We start from the raw sequence: 10,650 nt of genomic DNA on the forward strand, positions 1-10,650 counted from the left end.
ATCAATTCCTTCATCCTCTAGGAACTGCCTGCATACTCTCGCCACATGAGGTGGACCAGGAGGAACCCAGGACCCACTGCACCAGCGTAGGGTCAGACAATAAGTCCAAGAATTTCAACCCGATACCTATTGGCAGTAAGGGTGCTATTATTTAGCATGTAGAGGTCTATGCGTCCCTTCATGGATATGCCTCCCCAGACCATCACTGACCCACCACCAAAACGGTCATGCTGAATGATGTTACAGGAAGCATAACTTTGTCCATGGCTTCTACAGACCCTTTCACGTCTGTCACATGTGCTCAGGGTGAACCTGCTCTCATCTGTGAAAAGCACAGGGCACCAGTGGCGGACATGCTAATTCTGGTGTTCAATGGCAAATGCCCATTGAGCTCTATGGTGCCAGGCAGTGAGCACAGGGCCCACTAGAGGATGTCAGGTTCCTCAGGCCACGCTCATGAAGTCTGTTTCTGATTGTTTGGTCAGAGACATACACACCAGAGGTCATTTTTAGGGCTCTGGCAGTGGTCATCCTGTTCCTCCTTGCACAAAGGAGCAGATACTGGCCCTGCTGATGGCTTAAGCACCTTCTACGGCCCTGTCCAGCTCTCCTAGAGTAACTGCCTGCCTCCTGGAATCTACTCCATACTTGAGACTGTGCTGGAAGCAAACCTTCTGCCAATGGTACGTATTGATGTGCCATCCTGGAGGAATTGGATTGCTTGTGCAACCTCTGTAGGGTCCAGGTATCGTCAGTAGTGACACTGACCCTAGCCAAATGCAAAACTAGTGAAAAACAGTCAGGAAACATGACTAGGGAAAAAATGTCAATGGCCACCACCTGTAAATCCATTCCTGTTTTGGGGGTCACCTCATTGTTGCCCATCTAGTGCACCTGTTGTTAGTTTCATTAACACCAAAACAGCTGAAACTGATTAACAACCCCTTCTGCTACTTAACTGACTAGATCAATATCCCAGGAGTTTAATTGCTCTGATGCTATACTCTGATTAAAAAGTGTTTCTTTAATTTTTTTGAGGTTGATGGATGATGCACTCACAGCAGGAGACAGCTAGCCAAAGCTTGTTTCTAAAGTTTCAGCAGTTATAAGGTACTATCTACATGGACACAGATCCAAGGTTGTTTAGGCTGTTAATTGGTTATAATACCTAATGAAAAAGATTGGTTTTCAGAGTAAATGCAGTATATACCTTAAAAGCCTTTGGATGTGGGAAAGTTATTTTTATTATTTATTAAAGCCCAAGAGAACAAATGGATGGCTCAGAGGTCCAGAGAAGGATAGAGAATGTATTACAGTACAACTGCACACTGACCCATGGTGGTGTTGAGGACATAGCTTATCTTGATTTCAGCACAGCAATTGATATCTTTCCACATAATGATCTATTATAAAAAAAAGTTGTACAAGCTAAGACTTAACCCTTGGGTGGTTCAGTGGATATGCAGCTGTCTAAAGGACCAGGGTGTGGTTGTAAATTGGGTTCATTTGGAACAGAGACCAGTCATTAATGGTATACCACAAGGCTCTGTACTAGGTCCTGTTCTATTTAATCTATATGTAAGTGATATAACTAAAGGTTTGGTGGGTAAAGTATATCTTTTTGCTGATGACACAATGGTGTGCAATAGAGTTGATATCCCGGGAGATGTCTATAACGTGGAACATGGTTTGGCATTGCTGAAAGATTGATCAAAGCAGTGAAAACTGCAGTTCAATGTTTTCAAATGTAAAATAATGCACCTAGGGAAAAGAATCCCTTGATAGAGTACAACTTTGGGGGTTTCAGCAAATTTTGGATGGTAACTTGATGCCATCTGTGAAAAAGCTGAAGTTAAAGAGAGGATGGCTTCTACAAATGGATAATGATCCTAAACACACCTCGAAATCCGCGGGGGATTACATCAAGAGGCGTAAACTGAAGGTTTTGCCATGGCCTTCACAATCTCCTGACCTCAACATAATTGAAAATCTATGGATAGACCTTAAAAGAGCAGTGCGTGACAGACAGCCCAGAAATCTCAAAGAACTGGAAGACTTTTGTAAGGAAGAATGGGCAAAGATAACTCAAACAAGAATTGAAAGACTCTTGGCTGGCTACAAAAAGCGTTTACAAGCTGTGATACTTGCCAAAGGGGGCAGTACAAGATATTAACTCTGCAGGGTGCCCAAACTTTTGCAGACGCCATTTTTTTGTTTTCTGTTATTTTGAAAGTGTAAATGATGGAAATAAAATCTAACTTTTGTTGACATATTATAAGAATGTCTAATCTGTAATTTGACGCCTTTTGGAGATTTTTCCATCTTTCCTTGGCTTCTTTATGCACATTAATACAAATTTTTAGCTGGGGTGCAAAAACTTTCGATCCCCACTGTACATGTACAAGCTATTGGGATCTGAGAACAGGTATATCTTGTTTCTGTTGTATTTCAGGTCAGTGACCAGACCAAAATCTAGTAGCTCTCCCCCACTTTATGTCTGTGTTTTTACCATGTTGGCATTGTGTCCACAGTAGCATTTGTATTGGCAGAGCAGAGTAGGACTGGCCATAGAGGGATTACTTTGACACAACTGGCCAGCTTAAACATGTATTGCAATATGTCCCTGTTATTGCAAAGTTTGTTAAAAAGGGTATATAGCAGCGTGCAGAGGGTTTATCCAGAATTTCTAGTGTTAACATGTGGCACATGTACAAGCTACTGGGATCTGAGCACAGGTATATCTTATTTCTGTTCTGTGGCTTTCTATGGGGACACTTGTGGGCTCGCTCTGGAGCCCTGCTGCCTACGTCTAAATACTTGTCCGCCGCGCCTCATCAATGGCTTTGATTGACAGCAGAGGGAGCCAATGGCCAGGAGACCAGGAAGTGAGGGGATAGAAGAGCTGCAGACACATGCAGCGCAAAGTCGAATAGGGTCTAAGGTAAGTAAAAGGGGAGGGGGAGATACTGATGCCTAAACATGTTTTACCTTAATGCAAGGAATGCATTAAGTTAAAAAAAAATGTTTAGGCTTCATAACCACTTTAAAGTTGGAATTAGACAAAATCCCACACTGCAAGGGATAAAAGCTAGTTTAGTCTAGGGTTGCATGGATAAGTTACATAGTTAGTCTGGCTGAAAAAAGACTCCATCCAGTTCAACCATAGAAAAAAAACAAAGTTATAATCCTATACCCACAGTTGATCCAGAGGAAGGCAAAAAAAACAGCAAAACATGATCCAATTTGCTCCTGCAGGGACAAAAATTCCTTCCTGATCCCCCGAGGGGCAATCGGATATTCCCTGGATCAACTTTGCCTATAAATATTAGTATCCAGTTATATTCTGTGTATCTAAGAAATAATCCAGGCCTTTTTTGAAGCAATCCACCGAACTGGATAAGGTGTACTACATACATTTTGTCTCGGCATGGCAGTTCCAATTAATGTGTGTTTCTGCATGACAGCTTGGACTGTGGTCAGCCCCTTGGTGCCATCACATACAATGCAATGCTATTAACCCTGCACCCTGTAGAGGAGACAAGCATATGGCCACAGCTGAGACCACCTTAGAGAGATGGCATTATTGGACCAGGGGGCATTTGTCAGAGCCGGGAATAAGGTATTACAGCTTATCCATCCAGCCCTAGACTAAATGACCTCAGTGCCAGGCTCTGACAGATGCATGCCAGGTACATGAATCTGGCGCAAGCACCATAAAATCCAGTGCAGAGGCCCAACAAAATTCTAATGCATGTCTATGACATTCCTTATGAACTCCCCCCATTGTTAGTGTGCAGGTTGACATCAGTTCTTTAACTACATCCTTGTCACGCTATAGCCAAATGACAGCTACAGCGCGGTTGTCCAGTTCTGGGAGGGTGTCATATGACGTCCTCCCAGAACACGCCCTCCTGCATGCCCCCAGCGGTGCGCACCCAGCGATCTCTGTGATTGCTGTATCCTATGGACACAGCTGATCACGTGAAGCGGTAACCACAGCTGATCACGTGCAGAGGTAAAAGACCCATCACAGCGGTCTTTTACCGCGTGATCAGCTGTGTCCAATGATACAGTAGATCACTGAGTAAATACAGTTTCCGGTTATCGGCAACACTTTCCTCACGCTGTCACAGCATGAGGAAAGTACTGCCGATAACCGGCAGCTGTCACAAAGCAGATCAGCACTGATCATCAGTGCCCTGCAGTGCCAGCCAGCAGTGCCACCCACCAGTGCCTATCTGTGCCCAGCAGTGACACCCATCAGTACTACACAGCAGCTGTGCCCACCAGTGCCGTCAGTCAGTGCCCACTGTTGCTGGATATCAGTGCAGCATCATCAGTGCCTCCTCATCAATGCCCACCAGAGCCACCTCATCAGTTCAGCCTATTAGTGCCCATCAGTGCTTCCTTTCCCTGCCACCTCATCAGTGCCCTTCAGTGCTGCCTATCAGTGCAGCCTCATCAACGCACATCAATAAAGGAGAAAAATTACCTGTTTGCAAAATTTTATAATAGATACAAAGAAAAACTTTTTATTTTTTGTTAGTTTTTGCTCTTTCTTTATAGTGCAAAAAATTAAAAAAAAAAACAGTGCTGACTAAATAAAAGAAAAAACAAAAAAAAGCTCTATTTGTGTGAAAAAAAATGCTACAAATGTCATATGGGTACAGTGTTGCATGACCGCATTGTCATTCAAAGTGTGACAGCTATAAAAGCTGAAAATTGGCCTGGGCATGAAGGGGGTAAAAGTGCCCAGTAGGCAAGTGGTTAACTAGCATCTAGCAACTAGCATCATGCAGGTATCTGTGAATGTGCTGCTACACAAGAAAAAAACTGGTATGAGCAGCACCATATTGTGTTTCTTACTTCTCATCTGTGGCTGCTAGGTAGGCTGCTGGTCCGTGTTGGAGGGCCGCCAGTTTGACACCCCTGATATACTATATACCAGATCAGCCTGGCAACTCATAGTCTCACTGAGTGGTGTACAGCAACAGACAGGTCTTAGTGGAAAATCAGGAACTCATTTTAGACTGATGACAGTTTTATTAGTTTACATGAACAAGCTGGGACAGGGGTACAAGCTTGGAAATTTGGCACAATGAACACTACTGCGTATGGTGAACCTCATTAATCTCCATATTTCCTTATTCTATTTTTAACTAAGACAATAATTAACAGAAACTGCTTACTGAAATTAAGAAAATAAGTCATATAGAAAACTATGACACAAATATATATAAATACAGCAAATGTGAACTGGGGAAAGAAGAATGGGAGATGCAATTGTTGACTTGCCATTTAAAATGCAAATCTGGGGTCCATCCTTATGCTTCTTACCAGGGGTGGACTGACATCTCATGGGGCCCCCAGGCAATAGGGGATCATGGGGCCCCTGTGTCCTTGCCCAAACTCAAAAAAGCCTATGAAAAAGGTACCAAGGGCACCTCATGGGGCCCCCTACTGACCCCGGGCCCTGAGGCAGTGCCCGAGTTTTCAAATGGTCAGTCCGCCCCTGCTTCCTACTGGAAGTGCGGAGTCTGTGACTAGAAACAAACACATGCACTAAGGTGTAGGGAAGCAGATGTGCGCATGCTAGTGCCAAGTCAGTGACTCATTAAACAGTGAAGCAGAGATATAAATGACAGCCCTTGAGCTTGAATCTTTAACCACTTGCCCTCCTGAGGATTTACCTCCCTTCCTAACCAGGCTACTTTTTGCGATACGGCGCTGCGTTATTTTAATTGACAATTGCATGGTCATGCAATGCTGTGCCCAAATTACATCTATGTCCTTTTTTCCCCACAAATAGAGCTTTCTTTCGGTGGTATTTGATCACCTATGCGTTTTTTATTTTTTGCGCTATAAACAGAAAAAGACTGACAATTTTGAGAAAAAAACTATATTTTTTACTTTTTGCTATTAAACATGTCCAGTAAAAAAATTGTAAAAATCAAATTTTGTCATAAATTTAGACCAAAATGTATTTTGCTACATGTCTTTGCTAAAAAAAATCCCAATACGTGTAAATTAATTGGTTTACATGAAAGTTATAGCATCTACAAATGGCTGTATATATACTGGAATTTTATTATTTTTTTAATACTAGTAATGGCGGTAATCAGCGACTTATTGTGGGACTGCGGGACTGCAGTGGGCATTCTGACACTGGGAGGGAACTGACCAACTGTCACTGACATCCCAGTGACACTAATACAGTGATCAGTGCTAATAAAAAGCACTGACACTGTATTAATGGCACTGGGCAGGAAGGGGTTAACATCTGGGGCGATCAAAGGTTTAACTGTGTGCTATGTGTGTGTTTCACTGTGTCAGCACATTGCTTTGTACAAATCAATGTGCAGGAGCTGACGGGAGAGATCTGTATTGTCAGTGATACTCTGCAATCGCCAGATGCCGGCGGGGAATCACTGGCTGGGACACGGTGATCGACAGCTGGGCCGAAAATGGTGGTGCAGGTAGGGTTCCCAGCCTAGAAAGTCAAAATCACGTATATATACGTGATTTTGCACAGCCCTGCCGTCCTGTAGCAGCATTTTTGCTATAGGGCGGTGAGAAAGATAGAATGCCAGAAATTTGACAAATTAGGATTCTTTCTAAATCAACATTTCTCAACAATTTTTTTCACTCACAGCACCCTTTAAAAGTATGCAAAAACTTCAAGAACTCCAGTCTAAATTGCAATAAATTTTATTGGTGCTTATCAATGGAAAACCTGAGATGGGGCACACAACCACCTTCATGAAATTAACTTCACATCAAGAAGCCTCCCATCATGTCAGAGGTCCCTATACACATCAAAGTCCCCCTACACATTAGAGACTTCCCTTCCCAGAGAGGCCCACCATCACATCACTTACTATATATGAAAGCCCCCATCACATTAGAGTCGCCCCAAAACAGATTCCCCCCATCACATCAGAGTCTCCCTATCACATCATCCTCCATCACCACAGAGTCCCCCCCTGGATCACAGAGTCCTATCATCCATCTCTGATCCATGGTAACTAGGTCTCAAGCTCATGGCACCCCAGAGGAACCCAAAGAGTGAGAAACATTACAAAATACTAAAAGCCCATTTACACGGTTGCGTTTTAGTGCATGCATTGCAGTGTGCTAAAATGTGTCCAGATTCCACAAAAAAAAAAATACTGCCTGTTCCAAGCTCAGTGCTGCAGTGCAACCCATTTTGAAAAATGTGTGTCTGTTTCATTTGCTTTTTAGGACATTGGGGGGCCCATAAAAGTTCATATTCCATGCATTTTGATGGGTTTGCAAAAGGTACTAACAAGTCTTGGTCAATGGCTGGTAACTATATTCCCTCCAAATCTTAACATGAAAATTGTGCATCCAGCACACCATGTTCACACATAGGAGATAGGACACTTTTACTGGCCCCCAAAAAAGCACCATTTTTAAGCTGCTAAGTACAGCTTCCTCAGGCAGTGCTCACAGTCCCTGTTGCTATTGTCACGGATGCCTGAGGAAGAGCACTTTTGTGCCCTCAAAACAGCATTTTTAAAAAATAAGGCTAGGTTCATACGGTAGTGGAACACTTTTCGGAGGCAGTTGCGGCACTGTCTCATAGACTTAGGATGGGAGAGTTTGACAGGCAGAGCCACTTGTGAAACCTGACAAGTCTAGTTGAATGTCCGTGGCTGAGGCAAGACATCATGATCGTGGCATATGTATGATCCCATCTGGTAGCCATGTTCTGCTTTCAATGGGTGGTTTTCAAGGCACACATGTAACACAGTGAAGACAGTCATCAAGTGGAGGAAATATGGTGCAACAGGGACATTACCAAACACTGGACGGCCCTCCAAAATTGCTGAAAAGACGAGAAGAAAACTGATCAGGGAGGCTGCCAAGAGGCCTACAGCAACATTAATGGAGCTGCAGGAATATCTGGCAAGTACTGGCTGTGTGGTACATGTGGCAACAATATACAGTGGGGATCAAAAGTTTGGGCACCCCAGCTAAAAATTTGTATTAATGTGCATAAAGAAGCCAAGGAAAGATGGAAAAATCTCCAAAAGGCATCAAATTACAGATTAGACATTCTTATAATATGTCAACAAAAGTTAGATTTTATTTCCATCATTTACACTTTCAAAATAACAGAAAACAAAAAAATGGCGTCTGCAAAAGTTTGGGCACCCTGCAGAATTTATAGCATGCACTGCCCCCTTTGCCAAGCTGAGACCTGCCAGTGTCATGGATTGTTCTCAATCATCATCTGGGAAGACCAGGTGATGTCAATCTCAAAGGTTTTAAATGCCCAGACTCATCTGACCTTGCCCCAACAATCAGCACCATGGGTTCTTCTAGGCAGTTGTCTAGAAAACTGAAACTGAAAATAGTTGATGCTCACAAAGCTGGAGAAGGCTATAAGAAGATAGCAAAGCGTTTTCAGATGTTAATATCCTCTGTTCGGAATGTAATTAAGAAATGGCAGTCATCAGGAACAGTGGAAGTTAAAGCAACATCTGGAAGACCAAGAAAAATATCAGACAGAACAGCTCGCAGGATTGTGAGAAAAACAATTCAAAACCCACGTTTGACTGCACGATCCCTCCAGAAAGATCTGGCAGACACTGGAGTTGTGGTACACTATTCCACTATAAAGAGATACTTGTACAAATATGGTCTTCATGGAAGAGTCATCAGAAGAAAACCTCTTCTACGTCCTCACCACAAAAATCATTGTTTGAACTTTGCAAATGAACATATAGACAAGCCTGATGCATTTTGGAAACAAGTTCTGTGGACCAATGAGGTTAAAATTGAACTTTTTGGCCGGAATGAGCAAAGGTATGTTTGGAGAAGAAGGGGCACAGAATTTAATGAAAAGAACCTCTGTCCAACTGTTAAGCATGGGGTTGGATCAATCATGCTTTGGGGTTGTGTTGCAGCCAGTGGCACAGGGAACATCTCACGAGTAGAAGGAAAAATGGATTCAATAAAATTTCAGCAAATTTTGGATGGTAACTTGATGCCATCTGTGAAAAAGCTGAAGTTAAAGAGAGGATGGCTTCTACAAATGGATAATGATCCTAAACACACCTCGAAATCCACGGGGGATTACATCAAGAGGCATAAACTGAAGGTTTTGCCATGGCCTTCACAATCTCCTGACCTCAACATAATTGAAAATCTATGGATAGACCTTAAAAGAGCAGTGCGTGACAGACAGCCCAGAAATCTCAAAGAACTGGAAGACTTTTGTAAGGAAGAATGGGCAAAGATACCTCAAACAAGAATTGAAAGACTCTTGGCTGGCTACAAAAAGCGTTTACAAGCTGTGATACTTGCCAAAGGGGGCAGTACAAGATATTAACTCTGCAGGGTGCCCAAACTTTTGCAGACGCCATTTTTTTGTTTTCTGTTATTTTGAAAGTGTAAATGATGGAAATAAAATCTAACTTTTGTTGACATATTATAAGAATGTCTAATCTGTAATTTGATGCCTTTTGGAGATTTTTCCATCTTTCCTTGGCTTCTTTATGCACATTAATACAAATTTTTAGCTGGGGTGCCCAAACTTTCGATCCCCACTGTATATATAGGTCTGGGCTATGGGGTAAAGAGGGAAGACAGAAGCCTTTTCTTATGAAGAAAAACATCCAAGCCCGGCTAAATTTACCTGAAGTCTCCCAAAAGCATGTGGGAAAATGTGTTATGGTCTGATGAAACCAAGGTTGAACTTTTTGGCCACGATTCCAAAAGATATGTTTGGTGCAAAAACAACACTGCACATCACCAAAAGAACACCCATACCCACAGTGAAGCATGGTGGTGGCAGCATCATGCTTTGAGGCTGTTTTTCTTCAGCCAGAACTGGGGCCTTAGTCAAGGTAGAGGGAATTATGAACAGTTCCAAATACCAGTCAATATTGGCACAAAACCTTCAGGCTTCTGCTAGAAAGCTGAACATGAAGAGGAACTTGACCCAAATGACCCAAAGCATATATTCAAATCAACAAAGGAATGGCTTCACCAGAAGAATATTAAAGTTTTGGAATAGCCCAGCCAGAGCCCAGACCTGAATCCGATCCAAAATCTGTGGGGTGATCTGAAGAGGGCTTTGCACAGGAGATGCCTTAGCAATCTGACAGATTTAGAGTGTTTTTCTGAGGAAGAGTGGGCAAATATTGCCAAACCAAGATGTGCCATGCTGATAGACTCATATCCAAAAAGACTGAGTGCTGGAATAAAATCAAAAGGTGCTTCAACAAAGTATTAGTTTAAGGGTGTGCACACTTATGCAACTATATTATTTTTATTTTTTTTTTTTACTTCCCTCCACCTAAAAGATTTCAGTTTGTTGTTCAACCGAGTTGTATAGTTTATAGGTTACATTAAAGGTGGAAAAAGTTCTGAAATGATTTATCTTTGACTCATTTTTCTTACATTACAGAACCTGACATTTTAACAGGGGTTGTGTAGACTTTTTCACCCTGATTTACTAATGTGCCTAGGCGCATTTCTGTGGGCTAACGTCTTCTTTTTAATAGCGACTATCTATGTCAATCATGAAGCCCGCTGCTGGCGACCCGAAAAAAGAAAAAATAGGTTCCGCTCCCGAGGATGGCTGTCCAGCCTTCTGCTGTGAGCCTGGGTGACAGCTCT

The sequence above is a fragment of the Staurois parvus genome, unplaced genomic scaffold (assembly GCF_062004578.1).
Source record: "Staurois parvus isolate SC_StPar_1 unplaced genomic scaffold, SC_StPar_1.0 ptg000056l, whole genome shotgun sequence".
NCBI classification, from domain to species: domain Eukaryota; kingdom Metazoa; phylum Chordata; class Amphibia; order Anura; family Ranidae; genus Staurois; species Staurois parvus.